This window comes from Ambystoma mexicanum, chromosome 6q (assembly GCF_040938575.1).
Source record: "Ambystoma mexicanum isolate Mex_15411 chromosome 6q, UKY_AmexF1_1, whole genome shotgun sequence".
NCBI lineage: Eukaryota > Metazoa > Chordata > Amphibia > Caudata > Ambystomatidae > Ambystoma > Ambystoma mexicanum.
Window position 1 is genome coordinate 856,068,640 of NC_090937.1, and position 23,592 is coordinate 856,092,231.

The 23,592-nt window shown below is 48.0% G+C and overlaps 1 non-coding gene across 1 annotated transcript; it reads right to left on the reverse strand.

The window, feature by feature from the left end:
- Positions 1-11,887: 11,887 nt before the first annotated feature.
- On the reverse strand, positions 11,888-12,049 carry LOC138517232 (U1 spliceosomal RNA). The gene has a single exon (XR_011282443.1). It is a non-coding gene; the product is annotated as a U1 spliceosomal RNA (small nuclear RNA).
- Between the last annotated feature and the right edge of the window lie 11,543 nt (positions 12,050-23,592).

A 23,592-nucleotide genomic window follows, 5' to 3' on the forward strand; every position in this document is an offset into this window, starting at 1 on the left:
ATCAGGAGGGGAAGGGGCTGGCTGGGAGGCGAGAGGGAGAGGGAAACACGGAAGTGGCTGAGGGGGCGGGGGGAGGACAACACGCTCCGAGCGCGAGCGGGGCTAATTTAACTTAAAAAAAAAGAAAAACCTGAATTAGGCACAGGGCAGGCGAGTCCTCCTCATGAGGTGAAGGCAGGAAAAGGACAACGGTAAGCTGCAATCTCCACTCTTCCAGCAATGAGGCAAGCGGGGAGAGCAGCTACCTTATGGCCCACACATCAGCCCAAGTCAGCCAATCAGGGGGGGAAGGGGCTGGCTGGGAGGCGGGAGGGAGAGGGAAACATGGAAGTGGCTGAGGGGGTGGGGGAAGGGAGGGCAACGTGCTCCAAGCGCGAGCAGGGTTAATTTAACTTAAATTTGTGTGGAAACATCTGACACCTGCGGATGGGTCCGGCCTGGGGCATGCCAGCAGGTGCATACTGGTGCAGGCGCTGGCCCAGGGGCAGGATTTGGCACATCCACCTCAACTGCGACCTGCCCTGCCTCCTGACCCTGAGTCTGGACTGGACCAGTCACAGCCACCTCATCACCTCCGCCGGGCCCCATGGACTGGGCTGACACAGCCTCCTCCTCCCCCGCCAACCTGGATGCCTCCACAGCGTCTTCTGCAGTGAATTGCCCCTGTGAGAGCTCACCTGTCCACGCCCGCTGCCGAGGAGTCCACATCCACCTTCGTCCTCTTGGACCTCCCCTGAGCAGCTGTGGCCGATGTTCAAGATGCGGCAAAAGTCTCCTCCCTGCCCGATGATGTTGATGCCAGGGGGCGGGACTGGGCCTTGCGTCTCTTCCCAGTGGAGGCATCCCGGCTGCCTTGCTCCACATCACTTTCTCCGTCATCTTCTTCCAGTGCCGCTGTGGATAAGGAGACATAGAACACAGACATCAGGGTACTCTCCCAATGTGTGTTTGGCACAAAACATATGCACATGAAGTACACTGCCAAAGGTCACAACCACCATCACCCTCAACAACACACAGGTCCATGCGATGTATATACATGCACATTCATGTCTGTCCTTCACAATAGACAATCACATCCTTGGGCATGGCACCTACAAATTATGCATGCTACATACAGATGCATCATGGGGCACACACATGTCATGCACACACATCACCTGACAGTCCTGAAGCAGTGCACTGAGGTATCACATCAGAGTCCCCTCAATGTCAATCAGGCAGCAAGAGTAGGGCACACATTGAAATGCACCAGTTACACCTATCCAGGAGTGTTGGCAAGTCACATCTCAGACACATACACATGTACTCCATGCCTGTTCATGACAACACCCATGTGTAACACCTCTCACACGGGCACGTCTCAGACACATGTGCACATCGTAATATGCTGCAATACAACACACATTGCAAAAGTAACACCGTTGGGATCACGCATGCTTCATTGAACCCATGTGCAGCACTGTCAGGGACATGCACACAGACATCCGTACAAGAGGAATACTTGCCATAAGGCCAACGTGCACACTCCCACCATACATAAGCATGCACATGCACAGTGGAGGACAGCAACACCTGGACACTCACCTGACGACTCCAGACGGTGCTGCAAATCTCTGACCTGGGAGTGCAGCGCCGGGTAAAACCTCTCCAAGACCTGCATGTGTGTGGTGTTCAACCGGCCCCGGCACCCCCCTTGGTTGGCACCAGCCTGGAGGAAGCGCTGGGTCTCGTTGTGGTTCCTGGACTTGCGCACATGGTGGTAGTCACGGGGTGCCACCCCCTCTGCGGTGATGGCACCCAAGATCTGGTCCCAGATCAGCTTCCATCCTTCTTTACCGACATGCATTGTGGGGTTGAAGAGGGCATCATAATGCCCCAGGACATGCTCCACCAGGCTGTGAAGTTGACATCCCTCTGCCTTGCTGCCGTGGGATTGCCACTTGCCTCTGGAGATGTTTGCTCAGACATGGCAACCACAAGTCAGGTGTGGGTGGGCAAGGTGGTCCTGGGGCTGGGCTGTGGAATGGTGGTGATGTTCTGGCACATTGGGAGTCTTCTGAATCAGCTCAGGTGGTCACAGTGCCGAGGACAGGAGCACTGGCAATGGCTTGACAGCAGGTACACAAAATGCAGAGCAGGTGGGCAGCAAGCACACCCAGTGGGCAGGCAGCAACAGATGGCTCGTAGGAGGCAGCTCAGGGCAGTAGGAGGCAAGTAAAATGACTCATAGGCAGGATCGTGTGGGTCTTGTGTGTTACTCGCGTGGGCAGCCAGAACCAGAAACAGAGTGACGGTTACTTTGTGCATGCAAAATTAGCGCGTACATGTAAAATCAGAGAAAAGGGCCTAATCGCGTAAGTTATGTGACATGCGCTGGGCGTTGGGTGTTGCCGTTCAGATTCGGAATGCAGGAGTGCATACGAGAACATCACACAGCTTGTGCGATGAGCGGACTGACGTGTCGACTTCGGAGATATTTGGGGTGCCACACATTTTGTTCACTACTGTTCTTATTTTGATTTGCCTCTGCACACACGCGCGTGTATTTGTCTTTTTTTGAGGCTAACGGTGAGCCACGTACACATTATTCATACTCTGGCTGCCCCTGTGTATCATGTACCCCCATTGTTAACATCACAGTGGCTTTTGTGGGCTTCACGTATGCATTTTCTGTGTTGCTGTGTGCCACAGCGTACCGCATAATGCTTTTTCTTTTCACGTGAGCTACCAAGGGGTCTTGTACACGCTTTTTTGATATTTGGGGTGCCTGTGCGTTACACGTCCCATTTTTTTTTCACTAGGGGTAATATTGAGCCTTGCTGGACCATACTAGTATGTTTTACATCACATACCCTCAGGGCCGGTGCAATGAATTTTGCCACCCTATGCAAACTGTCCGATTGGCACACCCCACCACTATCTTTCCTGGTCCTAACCGTTCTCATCCAACCGTCACCATTTTGTTACTGATTGCTGCAACCCATTACATTACCTTCACCTAACACATTGCTCACGTCTTCTGCTGTGTATGGACTCCAATGCACTTTCTTCACATTAAACTGCATGTCGCTGGTACACTGCAAGAGCACTGGCATGTCGCTGGTACATTGTATCCAGGCAGGCTGGCTGCTTTGTGCAGGCTCTCGGATGCATTTGTGTGTCAACTGCACACATGCTCGCAGCATGTGATGGGAGGTTGAAAATGATCCTAAGAGATGGCCAGGAACAGAAATTGCTTGTGCAGGGTTATTATTCAAAGGAACTCTTTCACAGTGCATGGAGTGTTCATGTCAGTGTGACACTTATTGTACACAGGGATGCACACAGCAGGCTTTGCTTGTACTAATGACTGATGCTGGCTGATTAAGTAAAGTAAACAGTCTGGCTTTCTTTTGTTTTGCGTTTTCACTTTCGAGGCTCTGTTGTAAGAAGACATTTCCAACACTTTTGCAAGAATATAACATACAAACCCTCACCCGACCAAATGAGGTAAAGCAAAAAAATAATAACAGTGACCCTGTTAGTGGTCAAGGTAAGCCCTCGTGGGCTGATCATTACAGGTGGTGCATTTCGAAAAAAAGACTCTTGCAAAGTGCAACACTTTTCGTAAGAAGAAAGCTCCCTCACTGCCTTAACATCTGTTTCCCTAATGTGTGCCTGAATTCCTGGGGAGCATAAGTTCTCGCTGCTGAATTAGCCTTTGTTTAGGTTATTCCAAGATGGCAGACCGCATCCAGGCACCGGAGTGCTTTGGGAGTAACCTTGTGGAGGGCCGATGATTGGTTAAGTCCCTCTTATCCTGGGTTAATCAAGGAGCCGGCAGGCTGGCCGCCAACTTCCAAAGGCCTCACTTCTAAGGCTCTTGTCTGTGCCTGTCTGGGCCTTGCTGGACGTTGCAGGCCCCCTCTACTCCTCTCCAACCAACAACATGCATCTTGAGGCTGGGTACCTCAACCAGGTAGGATTGGACTATGTGATTCCCCCTCAGCTATGACGTAAGTGGGGACTGTTGACCTATTGCCTGCAACATCCTCCTGACTCTGTGCCATGCCACTCTTGACAATCTCTCCTATATGTCTCAGATGACACTACTTCTTGCAAGTACCAGGCCATAACATTTTCCCTCCTTCCTTGGCCCTACACTTCTACTGCCTACACCCCTGTACTATTACGCTGCTGTACCTGTTCACCAAAAAATAATTTTTAGGTGTGTTTACATCGAGCATTGATTTTGCTGCTTGTTTAAAAAATCGCATTTAGCTGTGTTCACATCCTGCATTGGTTTTGCTGCTTGTTTTAAAAATGGAACTTAGCTGTGTTCACATCCTGCACTGGCTTTGCTGCTTGTTTGAAAATCAAACTTAGCTGTGTTCACATCCTGCACTGGCTTTGCTGCTTGTTAAAAAATCGTTTTTAGGTGTGTGCACATACTGTTTCTCATGGGAATGTGCTGACTGGTTAGCCCCTTCCCACTGTTCTGGTCTGTTATCTGTTCCTGCACCCTCTTCATTTCGCATTGTTTCCTCCTATCCCGTTTGTGTCTCCCTGTATGCTTGCTCCCCCCTTGCCTACCTCCTCACACATACCCCCCACTGCTCTTCCTGGTTAAGTATACCACACTCTGTGCCACACTTTCTATCTCCCTCATCTTCTCTAGCTGTCTCTCCATCTCCTATCCTTCACCTCTCACTAAGCCTGACAGGGAGAAACTCAAGAAGGGCATGCTGGACTCCAATCCAGGCCTTCCTATCGCTGACACCTATGTCAGTGCTTCCGCCAGAGAGACACTCACGGACATCCTCTTTGTCGTTCCATCTCCCGACCAATGTACTCTCCATATCGCCACTCTGCTCTCTCCTTACTCTTCCTCGCACATAAATGGTGGCACCTGCTAGGAGGCCCTTCTTGCCTTCCCTTCTACCTCCAGGGCCATCATAAATGTCTTTCGGAATGGTACCACCCTGGTACAAGGGCCTCAACCCAACCTCTTACATTTTGATAGGCTCCTTCCTCCCCTTATCAACTTTCCTCTTTCATCCTCACAGGCTCCCTTGCCACCCGCCTCGACAGCCGCCCAGGCTCCCTCGCAAACTTTGCCCACCTTGGCCTCCTTGCCGTCTACCAACCTCACCACCTCCCTCACAACTCCCAATGTCACTTTCAACTTTACAGGCTCCCTTACCTACTCGCACCACACTGACAACCTTGTCAGCCTCTTCCACCCTGCTGCTCTGGCCACCCATTGACGTCACATCTGGAGCTCCCTTGCCTCCTGCAGCTGCTCCCACACTGGCTCCCTCACCATTTTCCACTATCCTGGCTCCCTTGACTGCACCCCCTTCACTGACACCCTTGTCATCCTTGCCTCCTCTGCCTCCTCCTACCTTTATGTCTCAGGCAGTCTTTCTGCTTGCGGGGGGGGCCTCTGCCCCTGCACCCCTCCACGTAAGTCCTTAAAAAGTGGCAACCTGCTCCATGTTGCTACACTAAACTCTTGCCCTGCTGTCAAGCACTCCTCTGACATCTGCCACCTCCTTGAACTCTTGGACCTTGACGTTCTTGCTCTTACTGAGACATGGTTTAAATCAGCTCCGTCACGAGTTTTGACACACTCCTCCTTGAAGGCTACAAGATCCTCTCTGTGCCCAGACCCAACAGTACAGGAGGTGGAGTAGCCTTGATCTTTCCCAAGTGGATCCCTGTTTCCATTATTCCCACTCAGGTCTACTCCTCCTTTGAATGTCTGGTTTGCAGGTTCTCTTTCTCACCTGTCGCCTCTCTTACTCTGGCCACTTTCTATCAGCCACCTGGACAGTACACCCTCTTCCTCTCAGAATGGGCTGACCTGGCCTCTGCTCTCCTCTCCTCCTCTCCCCAACTCCTCCTATTCGGGGATCTTAACATACTACAACCTGTGTGACTCCCTCTCTCTTTCCATTCTACCCTCTGGTCCTACGCACACTGCTCGCCACACCTTGGATGCTCTCATCTCCACAGACATCCCACTCTCTATTCCTCTCACTACCTCACTCTCATGGACTTGAAGCTCTCTTCGTTTTTAGCAATGGCACACCCTACACTACCTCCTCCCTTCAAGGTCACCCAACCCATGAAAAGAGTGTCAGTGGCTGCCTTTGCCTCCACCTCCTACTCTCCTCCTCCTACTCATGCGGCTGACTCCCACCCTGACACAGCCCTCTCTAACTTTCACTGTTCCATCTCAAGCACTCTTGACATTCTTGCCCCTGTCATGAGGGTCCGAGTGGAGCCTAGAAAAAGGTGCAACTCCTGGTCGGACTCTGATCTGGCTGCCCTTAAACCAGGCTTGTCCAACCTTTTTGAATGTGGGGCCTAAGCATTAACTTTTTGTCACCCAGTGGGCCGGCGAGCCAAAAGTCAACAACCTCACCCAAAGCAGTATATTAAAAAGCGATATTGTGTGACCTTTGACACAATAGCATCAGAGGCAGTGATAGCCATGCAGTCCCAAAGATAGCTTTTGGTGTCATGGGCAGTGATCAAAGGTTAATTGCTTGTGATTTCTTCCAGTGTCTATGTGTTCATATTTTTGTGAAATAGTGGGGGCGACCGAGAGAAGCGAGGGAGCTACAAGGATCTAGGAAGGGTTTGGGGGGGTTCCCCCCAAGAATTTTTTTTCAAATCTGGGGTTGAAATGGTGCATTTTACAGCAGAAAAGGTGACCAAAAAGCCATAAGTTTACAATCAGTTCTAAAGGGGAACATGAAAATTCCATGTCACCAACAGCAGAAAAGAACATTTTACAACACAACACATTTTAATGATCAATGTGTCCACAGTGTAAGACAGCACTGTCACTGATGTAACACATTTTCAAAATCATTGACAACGCTGGAAACGGATATTGAAAATACTAAGAAAGCTCTTTCGACTTTTATTAATAAAGAGGAGCTGTCACAACTACTAGAGGAGGTGAATAGTAAACTGGATGATTTCAAAACTGGCCTTGAGACAAAAAAAGTTCACAAATTCAGGAGAGATACACTAGACTATAAATTAGACATTGTGTATACATGGAAAGAATACTACCAACAACAGGACTCTACAAGAAATAAACAACCCTTTTTTAACAAGAACAAGCCAACGCCGAACAACTCTACCAATACCTCTGAAGCCTCGAGTAGTGAGGTAGAAAACCAACAAGAACCTAGCGAACGCCCACATTAGCCACAAACACCAGAGAAAGAACAACGTGGCTTAAGTCAAACGCCTAGCACTTCCACAGCGCCGACATCAGAGATACCACCCACGTCCTATTCATTTTTAGACCGGCTAAGGGCCGACGCAGCAAAAAAAAGAAATCCACCCAGAAAAATACCCCCTCAGCCCAAGAAGACCTAGTAGTCAATATTTCTAAATACCAACTAAGTCAATTTGAACACCAGACGCTCCAAAAGGGACTCTCATTTGTTCCCCATTATTCGAGTACTTTATTGAAAGAAAAAATCAGTTTCTTTAAACTGATGCGGAAGATGAAACTTAAAGTCATTTTTGACTCAATCGAAATACCTGAAAAGGAGACTCAGTCTGAATTTCTTGAAATGAAATCCAAGAGCACATTTGCTCCTCCGGTTCAGAACTGTATCTTGGAATCTTTTCAAAAATCAGTTCTTAATGTCTTTAAGAAAATCAACTTCAAAAGAAAACATTGTACAAATCTGACTGCGAGAGAAGAACAAGCACTCGACAGACTCTGGCGAAACCCAGAAATTATTATCAAACCGGCTGATAAGGGCGGTGCCTTGGTGATATTAGATACATCGAAGTATAAAGCAGAAGTGGAAAGACAACTTGCTGATACAGAGACCTATATGGAAGTCAATACAGATCCAACTGAACAAGTGAGAGAGATAATCAAGAAAACCTTAGACGTGGCAGAAGAAGAGGAAATGATTTCATACAAAACTAAAGCGTTTCTGACAAATTCACACCCAATCATGCCGGTTATTTATGTTTTACCGAAAATTCACAAAGATCTACAGAACTCACCAGGACGTCCAATAATAGCGGCTAGCAATAGTCTCTTGGAACCACTTGCACAATATATAGTACAATTATCCAACCTCTAGCACAACAGGCTTGTTCCTACATCAAAGACACAGATGATTTCCTATCGAAGTTGACAATGATTTCCTTTGATCCAACTACGGACATTTTGTTTACTATGGATGTCACCAGCCTTTATACAAACATTACTCATCAGGCAGGACTTGATGCAATTGAATGGGCACTCTTAAAACAACCAGCAACATTAAGTCTGATAGACTGTTCATCATGCAGCTACTTACAATTGTCTTGAACAATAACTTTTTCATGTTTGAGGACAAATATTATATTCAAATCTCTGGAACCTCAATGGGTGCCGTGATGGCTCCTAGTTATGCGAATATCTTCATGACATACCTAGAAAAGACGAAAGTTCTCAATAATCAGATGTGGAATCAAAAATTGAAACTCTACACTAGGTACATAGACGACCTGTTCGGTATCTGGAGTGGAACAGAAGAAGAACTAACACAATTCTTCAAGTTTATGGATACATTGGCACAAAGGATCAAGTTTACCCACAAAGTGAGCGGAACATCACTGGAATTCCAGGACGTAATGGTGTATGAACATCAGAGGAAACGCTCTACTAACATATTCACCAAATCAACAGATAGGAATAGTCTTCTCCTTGCATCTAGCTTTCATCCACAAACAACGATTGAAAGTATCCCTCTGAGCCAACTATTGAGATACCGAAGAATCGTATCCGAAGAAGATGAATTTGACAAAAAAGCGAATTAACTTACCAGGAAATTACTCTCGAGAGGTTATGACTAGACACAGCTACAACATGATAAAGAAAAAGTCAAGAACATTACTAGACAACAAGCTCTGAGTCCAACTGCCAAGAAGGATACTACTGACATTGTGTATGTCACTACCTACTCTCAACAAAGCAGACAGATCAAAAAGATAGTGAAAAATAACTGGGAGAAATTATCACTTGATCCTAAATTAGCAAGCCTTTTTTCCGACACCCCCACTTTTTGCTTACAATAAAAGCAAGTCAATCCGAGATTGTCTGATCAAATCTGACTTCTCCACGAAGAAAATACAGATGAGTAACTTTAAGGGAACCCTCCCATGTAACAACTGTAACTGCTGTCATAATGTCTTGCAAGGTAATTACATTCATCACCCTCATAAAGGTAAATAGATTGCTCTAAATCACACTTCTACATGCGACACTCGGAGTGTCATTTATGGCATTAAGTGTCCCTGTGGGCTCTATTATGTGGGTCTTACAGGTAGGAAAGCCAAACAACGATGGTGCGAACATAAATCCAATGTGCGATTGAAACTCATGAAATCCCCCGTAGCACAACATTTTAATGAACGCAATCACACAATTGCACAAATGCAGTTTGTAATTCTGGAACATGTTAAATTACCTAGACGAGGAGGCAACCTACAAAAATTGCTTCAACAAAGAGAAACATTCTGGATAGACAAATTGGATTCAATGGCCCACAGGGGAATGAACTTAGAATGGGATTTGTATTGTTTTTTTGTGATGGATTGTCTGCTGCAGGGTTTTGTGATTGAAGGTTCATTACTGTTTTTTGAGATCTAATTGGGTATATACTTTGGATGGACTATCTGTTGCAGTGTTTTGTGATCTAATGTTCATCACTGTTTTTGAAGATCAAACTTTTTTCATATGTTTAGAAGCGAAATTGTCTGATCTAGATATACTGGCTGTTATATACAAACTGTTGAGACATGCATCTGATATATTTGTTAGATGGCTATAGAGTTAATTTGTTTTGTAAATCTATAACCTGTTGGCAACAATGACCGTGATTCGGTCTTACACCGATAAACCTGTGAGCGAATGAGACTCCAGTAAAGATTAGGCAAAATGGGCAGTCAGTTCCTTTTGTCCCTTAGATTAACCATCAATCTACAATACCGGCTAGGTTAGCTCTCATTCATATAGCCGCACGGATAGGCGTTAATGACTTTTCTTCCAATATCGCCGCCGTTTTGAGCCACCCTTACATTCTAGTCTATTTACCCATACACGTCGCGCTAGCTACGCTGAAACTGTAGGAGAAACAGGAAGCTTGCTGTACTCCTTGAAGCAGGTAATTCTCTCGCTCGGGCGACTAATACAAACCCGTGAGATAGGGTGTGATTCTAGTTCATGTAGACTATCACGGGGGTGCGGTTGTATCCCCCTTTCTAACAGAGCTCTATGGCAGTTTTACTGCCGCGATGTATATGTCACCAGTTACTAATGCGAAGCTCCACGCACGTACATTTAAAGGTTGTCTTGTGGCCTTATCCGTCTTGTTTTCTATGGGAATTTGAAATTAACGACGTGGAACGGTAACACTTCATTCAACAAAGGAAGTCACACCATACCCAGCTCCAGGTAAATCCTTGTAGCCAAAGTTAAAGTGTTTATCCAGGTCATGTACTTTTAGCATAGATTTACAGCATCAATACCTTTGTCTATTCACTACAGCCGCTTGCAGTTTTTCTCAAGATGGGGCTTTGGAACAGTTGAAGTACCCTACGATCTCCATACCTAGCATCAACTACCCCGATAGGTGAGCAATGAAAGTTTTTCAGCCTAGCGATCTGAGAGTGGGACCCAGCGCTTCATTGCGCCCCTGGTCCCATTCCAGATCGCTATTGAACTCACTATTAACATCTGCCTTTAGCCTGACAGTAAGTTGCAATTTTCTGTCATTTATAGGTTCAGGAAGTCCACAGAGTGAACTTTTTGCGAATATTGACCCAGATCTTTGATCTTAAGTACAGGTTAGTTAAGTGATTGGTTATCACAGCCCCCAGTCTTGTTTCTTTTTCTTGTTCTTTTAAGAAACGTAGCAACTTGATATTATAATAATTACCTCCTATTAATTTTACAGAAAGAATTATCTGATATCATTACCTGAAGAAGGGTTAAAGTGAACCCGAAACGCTTAGTATAGGACAGAAGACACAACAACAACAGCACTTCTCTGTCTAGATATCAGTGCATATTTTCGAACGAAACTGATTGTCAACAATTGAATTTGTAACCCTGAAGTGCTTTCGAAAAGCTCATGGAATGATCATTTGTGCTGAGAATTTTTATATGAAATTTGTGTTTTGTGAAACTATATTTTGAAATTGCTGAAATATTACCAACAAGAGTTTATTGTTGGTCGTTTGCTTTGATTAATACTTACCTTACTTTGAAACCCTATCTTTTTTAATTGTCTTGTTTAAAATTGTTAAGAGTTGGAACGAAAGTGTTTGAGCAGCTATTTGACTGCTACTGTTTGTGCCCCTGTTTGTATCGCGAGTTGCTCTTTGCGATACCATCCCTTTCTCTTTATAGCTTGGGTCTAGTAGCATAGATCCAAACAGGGAGCACTATGAAGTAACATTATACCTATTGACATTATTCTCTTACTTTATTCTAATCAACCAAGTGTGCACCTCTACAACCAATTTTGTTACTGATGTAACACATTGTCATGCTGGTTGTACCCAAAATATGCCCCTGTAGCAACATGTCTATGCTGACTGTTCCCAATTTAGGCCAGCACTGCCCTGTACAAAGCATGATTGATACTGCCTGAGCATGTGCAGTGTGCCCAATACATATGGCAGTTTATCTCTGTAATACACATTACTTCTGTGGTGATGAAAGAAACATAATTCAATTCAACAGATAAAATGTGGAAAAGTGATCACCCAAAGGTGAACCTAATTGAAGAAACGCAATGTGCGCACAATCTTAAAGTATGCAACCTAGCAGGCTTAGTGCACACTTTACCTTTTCTTTCACCAATAAATCAGGGGGCGAGCGCGAACGCAGTCCCCCACTACCAGAAATAATGCAGTCGTGTATCCCGCATTTGGGAACATAGCAGGGGTCAGCAAATCCGATGTGCAATGGGTAAGCCTCACCCTGGGAGATCTGCCCTTGAGATCAGATTCTCCCCTGCCAGCTAAGTATGAGTTGCATGCAAGAGGGCAGGGGTTGGGTCAGTTCCGGGAAGCCCCGCTAAGCGAGGGTGAGAAGGCAGGCCCTGACCCAGCCCCAACCCCCCACCCCCCGGAAGCTCTGAGCATCCGCAGAGCTGCCTGTCCCGCATGTAGGGGGAAGCTCCAGCAGGCAGAGCCCAGCAGAAGAGCAGATTGTAGCGCAGTTCCTTTCTCCCATCAGGCCCTGCTCGGCCCGAGATTTGTATAAATAGGAGGATGGCTCGAGCAGGCCTGTTGCAGTCTGCCCACTGGCCTGTCGGCCCCACATGGGCCCATGGCCCTCCTGAGTGGAGCTGCTCAGCGCTGGCCCCATTGACACCATCATAATCATCCTGGACCTCGATGCTCCACCACCCATGAATCTCAGAGTTCTGCTCAATGACAATGCTGAAGCTTTGACATCTTTGCAGTAACCATATGCCGTGTTGTGTCAGCTGAGCCTGCACAGCGCCAAAGGCAAGTATTCCCTTGTCCGGGCCCAGAGGTCACAGAGTCTTCCAGTGCCATCCACTTGGCACGGCCTACTGTTCCCAGTGTTTTCTACCCGCAAATCAGCACCACTACCAAACAGAACTGCATCATTGGGGCCCATCGCTGCTGCTCTCTGACTTGACCCCAGCCCAGCGCAAAGGCACCCATGCTTGTGGTCTGATGCTGAAAAGCCTGGCTCTGCTGAGATCCGAAAGACAAGAACTAAGGTATTTTGGGAACATAGTTCTATTGTTTTTTGTGTTGCAACTGTATCAGCTCACACCTCTCCTGAAGGGTATAGGCTGCCCTCAAACTGCGCTACCAAAAGAGTGAAAATAAGTTATACCTGTTGGGCTTGCCTGTTTCACTTTTATGATTGGGATCACTGCTGCATGGGTATTAAGCGCGTCATAAATAACCTATCATATCAGATCATATCATAGATCACAGATCAAGATCATAAGCAACTTCCAGAAACCTTGGCAGGTGGTCCACTGAGGCCCATTTGCAGGTTGCAGTGTGTTATTGAGGCACTACTAGGGTAACATATTGTGCTGTACATGTGGTATTCGCCATGCTTTGATACACCACTGGCCACGTCTATAATGTCCAATGTACTTGGTATAATGCATGGACATTTTCATCAATCCGCACTGTGCTTAGAAGTAAACGTAACTGAGCTCCCGCTGTTCTTCTTTGTCTCGAGACGAGGACAAACAGCACTGCAAAGGTTAAGTTTCTCAGCTGATAAAGGTTCATCTTCAGTGACATTCACAATTCAAAAGAACGATTTTTGGGGCCGACAGGCTGTGTCGCCGCAACCCCTGCTAAACATATGTCCAGAGATGACAAACCTTGAAAGTAACTCCGCACAATGGCCCTTTGAGCAGCGGCCCACAGCTAATCAGGGGTTCAGGAATCCACTGTGCGGCCCACGCCGAGGGGAACTCCTGCACAGCACCTGTCCATATAATCCTTTGCCTGGGCCAGCACTCTTCTCCTCACCTCACCACCTCCTCCTCCCTTCATCTCAGCTTGCCTTTTGCCCCTCGGAGCACCATGCAAGAGAGGAACGGGCATGTCTGGACCGGAGCCCGTTCCTCTCTTGCATGGTGGGTTCTACTTGCCTGAAATGGGATATTTAAATGCAAAGTAATTGCTACTATATTAATCCCATTGTTCATAGTTTGTTGGAGTACTGGGCAATTGTATGGACCCGCGCTCACTGAAAATGATTGGTATTCCCGAGGTAACCCTCACTATGCCGTGATACAAATTTGTCTCTCCTTCCTCCATCATCAAGTTCCAAGATCTTCTTGACAAATGTATTTATTTCTGCAATGTTTGTCAGATATCCGAAAAACATTGCATAAATAAATAAACGCTTCGTGGCTGAGGACTGTAACTACCTCTGTTGACCCCATGGGGTCACCAGAGGAAGTTACAGTTTTGCACACAGGCACATTTAAAAAAAAAATATATATATTTATTTTTTTTACTCAAGAGTTGTCCAACATACGGCCTCGCGGGCCACATAAAATGGCTTGGCGGGCCGCATTGTGGCCCGCGGGCTGTATGTTGGACAACCTTGCCTTAAGCGTAAGTGCAGAGCAGTGGAACGGAAATGGAGATCCTCAGGTGCACCCTCTGACAAACTGGCCTGCCGCCTTCTTCAAAGGCAATATAGACTCTGCATCTGTTCGACGAAAAGAGTCTACATTCAAGCCTTCATCTCTGCGGCATCTAACAACATGGCCAAACTTTTCAAAGTCTGCAAGGAACTGGTCAACCCTACTTTGGTGACTGGTTGCCTGGTTCACCTCCAGAGCCTTACAGGTCCCAGGCTCCCCCGCCAGTCGTTTGCACTTGCCTCCAGGCCACTGCACTATGTTCAGCATTACTGCACTTTCAGATCACGCTCCATGAGCAGGGCAACCTCTCTGCACATAACCCAGGGCCCTGCTGGACTGGACTTGTTTTTTCCCACCGACACCCCCCTTCCTCGCACCTTCATCTGTACGCATGCATGACCTAAATGTACCAGGGCCAGTTAGTTTTTCTGTCCTGTCCCCCCAACCCTTTTTTGTCCCAGCTCCCTAGCTTGGTCGCTACTGTAACAGGCCATGCACTTGCACTAGGTGTCAAGCCGAGTATGCTAGTTTTTCTGTCAATCACTCAGAAACTTCATGGCCTAAGAGTGGTTACTGTATTTCCTTGTTCCCTTCCTACCATGAAGCTCTTAGAAGCACTCCACCTGTGTATAAGCACTGTATAAATGAACAATAAAATAAGTAAAAATAAATAAATTAGTGTCATGATGTCCCCTTAAATAGGTTACCTTGCACTCCAGTACTAGAGGAAGTGTGATGAGCCGGCACTCCTCACAGCCCCCAACTCCCCTTTTTATTTTTTAAGCAACAACTGTATTTTAAAGCACCTTCTTGAGCAGAGCTGTGACTAAGCAGTAATGAACTGCACTTACTCAAAAGATCTTTTGCTGTTGGTGCAGCCTGACTGATGGGGCCGAGGGCTGACTCTGAGATGACCTGGGGTGTTATGGGTCTATTGGCTTGATTAAAGCGAGCTCAAAGACATCCCAGGAGTGGATGCGCTTTGGGCAGGAGGTGGGTGGGAATGGTCTGGCTATAGGGATTAGCATGGCCTTAGGTAGTCAATGGACTGCAAGCTCAAATGGGCACAAGTGTCCCATGCAGGCAGATGGAGCAACCCGCCCCCGCCCCCCATGTTCCTCGCATTTGTTGTAATCACTAAAACAATGTCCGAGAATCAGGAAGACTCTGGGACCTGCAGGGACACTGGGACTGCCTGCATTCCAGGGTCTCAGTAAACTCCCATATTTATTCCACGTGTGGCATTCCATAAATGTCTTGCCTCCAGCTCCCCTGGATGTGTTGAAAAGCTATATTCTGAATCCCCAAATGGGTAGCGTGGGGACTGGCTACATTATCCGAAGTCTTGGCTCTTTCTGCCACACCTATGCCACTCGTGACCCTGACCCAACCCCAACCATTGCGGTGCCTTCAGCGCCTCGTGGTCTGCTGCTACTGCTGCATTTTGCTGCTCTAACATTTCCACATATAGGCAAGCGCCTAACCCTGCCTAGTGATAGCACCGGCCCTGCATACCCTTACCCCGAAATGCAATTTCCCAGGACAATTGCTTGTTGTGCCTCCCATTGTACTAATCCATCTGTACCATGGTTGGGAAGGCACCAAAAGGGAAAGGTGGCAGAGGTGGCTGAGGTGGTCAGGGTCGGGGAGGTGCAGGGAAAGCTGTGCACTACCCCCAACAGGGTCAAGGAGCTGCAGGGTCATCTGCTCTTCCCTGCTCCCAGGTTGAGGCACCTGCAGGGAGGCAGCTGATGCCTATGTACCCAAGAGGAAGGGACGGCAATGCAAACCACCTGGACACAGCTCCCTGGTTGATGGACCTGCAGGGCCAGTAACTGACCCAACAACAATGGGTGATGCCATGGCAAGGGCCACTAGTGGTCCATCCCCTAATGCCCTGAGTGATCCCAGCATCACAGGGTCTGCACCACTTTCCAAGAGGCAGAAGCGTGCAGAACAGGGAAAGGCTCAATCCCAAAGCACGGCAAAGGAGACCACCATGTCAAGGAAAGGAGCTTCAATGATGATGAACTCAAGATCCTTGTGGACTATGTGCGTGACCACCACCCTGACATGTGCACGGGACCAGGGAGCACCCATATGCCTGCTCTGCGTATGGTCCACTGGCAGCGAGTCACGGATGGCAACAACGCCTTGGGGAATGAGAGGCGCACTGCTCGTGAGGTCATGAAGCGGTGGAATGACCTCCATCGTCGAACCAAAAAAAAGCTGGATGCCATCCTTGCTTCTGCTATGGTGGCTGGAGATGGGTCACCGCAGGAGGAGGAGCTCATTCCACATGAAGAGGCCATGAACAAGTTGATTCATGTGGATCAGGTCCAAGGCGTGGTAGGCAGATTATGAGACAATGTCCGGTGAGTGAAGAAGAGCGTGCATCCAGAATATGTGTATGTATATTGAATGAATTGATATGATTGTGTGGCACTTCTGCCTGCATTCGTATGACTGCCATGGGTGAACCATGTCCTGGTCTACCGAGTCGTGCTTACTGTACTTTAGAGTGCATACAACACACGTGCTGCACATTGGTTGAACTTGGCTGTGTGACAGTAGTCATCCACAACCGTCCGATACTAATACACATTTCCAGCATGGCAACACAACATGGAATCTGGTTATGTACATCAGTGATGTTAGTGACTCAGCTATGCCAGTCAAGTGATTGTGTCTGAAGCATGTGATATTCATCATGCACTGCATGTAGTAGCGGTTCCATCCACACATGTCCATATGTGGCTTCATCCTACACTAACGTTCCATGCACACTGTCAGCATCTGGGACATTTTCCGACACAGCGCAAATCCCTGCCGCAGCTATGGCACTGAGCCCCTTGTAAGAAATCCATCTGGAGTCATCCATGTTGACCTGCAACACTGGACACCTCCCCCCTGGGTGCATGGCCCTGTCCCTCTTGTGTGTCACTGTCCCCTCTTCCTATCTCCAAGCACATGTCCTCACTCTCTCCACATCACACACCTGGGACACCACACATGTCTGTTGGGAATGTCTGCAGTGCTTACATGGTCAGGGACATGGGATGTGGTGGCAAGTCTGCAGACACCATGATTTCAGGGATTTTTGTACATAGTGTATGAATGCAAATTATGGCATGTTAACATGCATGTAAATATGTTGCAGGACAGCATTGTGATGACAATGCATGTAGTAGAAGCAATTAACATGATTCTTCATGTCTTTATGTGTCCATGTGCAGGTGATGAGCCACCAGATTCAGGAGAGGAGGTAGAGGAGGAACAGGAGCCTGAGTCCTTAGAGAGCACCTGTGGAGGACGTGTTGTGGCAGGCCATGAGAATCCACTAGTGCTACAGTCCATCAGGGGCACGACTCAGTATGAGTCCACCTCCAATGATACCAGTGGCTCTGGTGGTGAGCCGGACGTCCATTCCCCTATGCTGTCAGAGATGATTTCATCAAGTGATGGTGCTGATGTAGCCCATGCATCTGGAGGGGGTAACGTCCACTCACAGGGCCAGTCAGTGTTGCCACGTCTGTCTGTGATGGTTATGGCTGCAAGGACACCCTCCACTCTATTGGCTTCCGGTCCTGGGATGGATGGCCAAAGGAGGGATGCAGTCCTGCAGCCACAGACAGCAGCTTCACATCAAGGGCCACGCTCCCTTGGGTACAGCAGCTGTGGAGCATGCACACGTGGTGGACGTGTCGTGGCTGGGGATGATGTGTGGGAGCAGTCAATGTTGCGTGTTGCACAGCAGCAGGCCGCTTCCTATGTGATGTTGGCTCAGGGCATGGATAGGGTGGCCATTTCCATGTTCTCAAGAGAAACACAGGTAGCGTGCCAGCTGCAGGCATTGCGGTCCACATGCCGCTCACTCAGGCGGCACATGGTGGCCAGCAACAGGAGACGACGGGCTGACCTGAGGTCTCTGCAGGCATCCCTGCTTGCAGAGGGCCGGGCCCACAGGGCAGCCCTGAGGTGAGAGTTACTGGCCCTCAGAGCTTCAATGGAAGTGCGAGAGGCAGCCTGCAATATACAGTACCAACAGCAGATGGAACTGTTGGCTCATACCATCTCGGAGGAACTCTGTGCATCCTGTGAGGTGTTGCGGACCTCTGAGGCTTCATGTTCCAGATGCATTCATCTGGGTCCCGCCTGGCCACTGCCATTGAGGACCAGGCCAGGGCCTTATGTGGTAAACCTCCCTTACCACCACCACCTTCGCATTCTACACAGGAATGTGGCGGCAGCAGCGAAAGCCATCCCAATCCATGATAGCCGTGCAGTCCATGTACCCATGGAGGGAATCATTTTTCAACTTCCACACATGTGAGTGTTGACGTGCACCCTGCCCCCTCCTTTGTGGACCCATGGTCCAAGATGGACATTTCTTTTTTCCACCCCCCCTGACCAGATGTTGGCATGTCATATTTTATTTTGCCCTTTCCTGGTTGTGGTCTTTGTTAATTTTTGCATTCATTGCCCTCTAGGTGTGCCATGAACTCCTCAGGGACTATACATGTGCAGTGGTGTACGTGCAGACATGCCTGGTGGACTAATCTAGCATGTTTGCATGAGGGTGCACCGGGTGGAATGTGCAGGTAATCATAGCTTAGTTATTCCATGGCATATGTGCGCTGTGTCAATTATACTGCACAATATCTGTTTTGATATGTTCGCCCATGTTGTTCCAGTAATCCGTGATATGTCGGTGACTGCTGTCCCGGGTGACACATCCTGCATCATTCGAAGTCCACACTCCTCATGCCCTCCACCAGACAATGTTGTTCCTTTATCAAATTAAGAAACACACTTACTGATGAAGGTCATGTGGGATTTACAGCATTTAGACACCGTTATTTGGTAGGCATTTGCACTGTCTTGCATGTTGAGCATGCTCCATTGTTGGTCATCTTTGAAGGATGAGTCGGTTCTATTATGTGTCCTTTGCATGCTCACATGGCATTGTGGTAATTTCATTGGAGCTCATGTCACTGTGTTAGCTACCTATGTGGATACCTAAATGGGTGCACCGACTGTCCTGTGGAGCATGCCATTGTACATTGGTAAACCGGGCCATGGACTCAGTGATCTGTCATTTCATTGTTATTCATTCGCTGTGCCACTCTCTCTGTCTCTGCCTCCCTCTCTCTCTCGCTCTGGTGTGATACACTGTACTCCTGCACATATCAATGTCAATGGACATTCACCCTGTGTTGCTCCTGCACTCTGTGTTGTATGCATATTTTCTTCTGGTGTCAACTGTGATAATGTATGTGCATGTATTTTGTGCTGTTACTCTGCATTTAATTCCATTGAGGCAGAACATCTCACGATGGTGTGCATCATATGCAAGGCAGGTGAGTTCTACGGACAGGTCAGTTCATGGCATTTGCTGACACTTTGGTGGTGTTTGCAGGGGAACGGGGCACTGTGTGTATGCTCCCCACCCCCCTGTCGCCTGTGATGTTGTGCATGCCCCCCACCTCATGGTTGTCTGTGATGTTGTGTAAGCCCACCACCCGCCCATGGTCGCTTGTGATGTTGTGTATGTCCCCCACCCCCATGGTCACATGTGATGTTGTGTATGCCCCTCACCGCTCCATGGTTGCCTGTGATGTTGTGTATGCCCCCCACCCCTGGTGGCCTGTGATGTTGTGTATTCCCCCCATCCCTGGTTGCCTGTGTTGTTGTGTATGCCCCCCACACCACCATGGTTGTCTGTGAGGTTGTGTATGCCCCCCACCCCTGGTCACCTGTAATGTTGTCTATGCCCCCCCCATGGTTGCCTGTGATGTTGTGGATGCCCCCCACCCCTGGTCACCTATGATGGTGTCTATACCCCCCCATGATCGCCTGTGATGTTGTGTATGCCCCCACCCCTTGTCACCTGTGATGTTGTGTATGCCCCCCAACTCCCCCATGGTCACCTTTACTGTGTATTCCCCCCTCATTGTCCTTCCACTCCCCCATTCCCTCTCCACCCTAGCCAAGGCCGCCTAAATTGACTTTCTGCATTTGTATGATGCTGCCACTCTGCAACATGGGGCTACATGTACGTTTTGAAAAGCACTTATGAAACTGAGTAAGGCTTCTGTAACAACGCTGCGATGGCCAAGGCCTGTTGCGCACTTCATATATGCAAATGATATCGGAAATAAATATGGGACGGTTTATGTGACACACAGAACATTGGATGTCTAGTTTGGCATGGTGGTAGTGGCATAGTCACGCATCTATGTGTTTCTTTTGTAAAGCTTAAAAAATCATTTGTTTTAGTTCTAAGGGATGCACACAATGTAGCACTTCCAAGGACACATTCTCAGGATGGTTTGGTGGGCACAGATCATTGCCCCTTTGTCATCATTGAATGGCACCTAGAATGTGCCTGGGCTGTGTGCACTCCACAGGGGTTGGATTTTAGGTGAAGAATTGTACCACAAGCTGGGTACGGGCAGCCTCGCCATGTGCCCTTTGCCCTACCATGCGCAAGCAACGTGCATGTGGTTGGGGATGTGAGGCACCACCATGTCCACCGGTACACCGCGCCGTGTTGCAACATTGTGCAGGACACATGCTGCCACAATGATCCTGCACACAAGTGGTGGTGCATATAGCAACTCACCACCAGACTGGTCAAAGGAGTGGAAACGAAGCTTGAGCACTCTGAATGTGCGCTCCACTATGCCCTGAGTTGCAGTATGGGCTGTGTTGTATCTTACCTGGGGTGGTGTGGCAAGGTCTCGTATTGGCGTCATCATGTAGGTGCTCAGAGAGTAGGCACTATCCCCTGTAGATGTTAAATTGTCATTGCTGTGTAGTTGTGTGTGTGTGACATGAATGCATGTTCACTGGCATTTTCACTCACCAATGAGCCATGTGTTGCCATGCCTCCCAGCATCCAAGGCCCGGTGTAGGGGTGACATTCTGAATATAAAGCTATCATGGGTGGACCCCTGATAGTTGGCATATACTGAGGTGATGATTCCCTTGGTATCACATACAACCTGAACGTTGATGGAATGCCAGTGCTTGCGATTGCGATCGACCTGCTCTGTGGCCCTAGGTGGAGGTAGAGCCACATGTGTGCAATCAACCGCACAAAGCACTTTAGGGAAGTGCGCCAGCCCATAGAAATCCTGGGCCACGTCCTGCCTTTCTGCAGGGGTTCTGGGCATGTAGATGTGCCTGCCAACTGAGGGGAGTGCAGTCATGATTGCCAACTCCTGATGTAGGCATCGTGACTGCGTGGGCTGTGAAATGCCCCCAACCATGGCAGTTTTCCGCTGAAATGACCCAGTGGCCAAAACATGCAGTACATTCAGCACCTTTTCCAAGGGGCTCAGTGCTTGGGAGCACAGGGTGGGTGATGTACAGTCATCCTTCCACTCCGTGACCAGGCCTAATATGATATGAGGTGGAAACCTATGCCTGCCATAGACCTGGTCATCAGGCATCCGAAAAGGCTCGTCCTAGGTAGAAAAATATGTGCCCTGGCCGTCCTCCTCCTCCTGCGGTGTCCCAAGATCACTGCTGCGAAAAATGGTACATTCATCGTAGCTGTATACGTGCGTTTGTTGTTCGTGTGCCCTTTTTATGCATTTGTTTTAGTGCAGGGTGACACGTCAGCTTTCGCGTGGCATACATGTTTCCGGATTTGCAAGTCTTTTTCCGCTCGCCGGAGAAGCCTGATCAATTCCATGAATACGGATTTTTAGCGCTCGTATGCATTTTTGCTTGTTGTTCCCCATTCCACGTGTTCCGCCCCTTTTTTAGGTGGGCATGCAGAACCCAACACCCCTTCGCTACCAGTCTCATGCAAGGCGCTCGTGGTGTCGCAGTGATGTGTTGGACCGGCGCAAATTCCTCAGAAGTCCCTGGTAAGCCCCGCGCATTGAGTTCCATGAATACCATGAGTTCCATGAGTTCCATGAATACATGATTTCGCGCGCATGCCCCCTATTTTCCGCTCAAATAATTCCATGAATTAAGGCCAGTGTTTTGCCCGCAGTGCCGAACTCAGACTCGGCAAACTGGGTTTTGAGCACACCGGCCTGTGGGGAAACAGCATAGAACCGTTGTATAACCCTACAAGATAGTACATTATAGCTATGGCCCAGAAGCATTGTGTTAAATTGTTGCCCCGTGCTGTATATAATGTGGGTGTAAAGATTGCTTCAAGTGCGAGGTCATTGGTGCCACGGATGCAGTGTGGCAGTCTGCAGTAGCAGGGACGGAGGCCACCCTTGTTTGCGCTTTGGGGCTAATATAGAGCAGTGTCGATTGTGTAGCATGTGTCAGACGTGTTGGAGCTAGCATTCCCCCTTTAGCCAGTGTGTGTTGTAATCACACACTGGTGAGGTGGTCATTAAGTTCATGAAATGAGTGTGAAAGCTGGCAGTTATTTGCAAATACATCCACCGCCCTACTTGCAGGATTCCATGTAATCGATGGTTCTTGTGCTTAACATCACACATTTAAGAACGACCTTACTCGATGTAAACAAAGTATTCTGTTGTGTATGGCTTTTATAGGAAGCCATTAGCAACTACTTTGCTTTCTGAATAGTGTACGCTCTTGCGGTGACGTCATGTCAGAGAATTATAGAATTCATAGTCAAATTCCGATACATCACAGCAGCGGGATATGGCATTTTCTCTGCCATGTGTTTTTCTTCTTAAAGGATGGCTTGTTTGGGGGAGGTGAGAGTGAACCTGGTATTTTACTTTTGTTTGTTTTACATGGATTGCTCTCCTCGCAGCCCCCTGCAATGCTGGTCTTTAGGGACAGAGGGGGTGGGAGAATCATGCGCAAAAGGAAAGAGGGAAGCTATTAAATAGGGTGTACATTTCACCTCTGAGTTCCCAGTGACACTGCAGACAGCTCGAGCTTCGATCTTGCTGTCTACCAGATGCCACGCAAATCCTTTCCATCAATGTAGTGCTGTAGGTGATAGCTTCCCATCTATAATTCTGTATGTATTATCCGTCTGTCTCATCCATGAGAAAACCTATCACATGATGGCACAGTTGCCTGCATGTCATTTCAAGAACTTGTGTATTCACAGCTGATCTTCTTGCTGTTTTCCTTTGGTGGTGATGGGGGTGACATTTCACAGATTGTGGGCCCAGGTGGAATTCAGAAAATGTGCTAACTTGTGTTGCTTCTTCAGTTAGCAACCAAAAATATTAAAAGGGAACTCTGGGATGCACCGATACTATTGCGCCTGCAGCCCTGACCCTAGCCCAGAACCTAGATTATACTAAGAATAAAAGTAGGGTCAGGTAATGCATGGGCAATCTCAGTATGGCGAACTGAACACCAGTGAGTCTTAACATATATAATTACACAATAACACAAATATATGTAGAAACTCAAGAAATAATTTAAATACCTTTAATTAAAACATCGT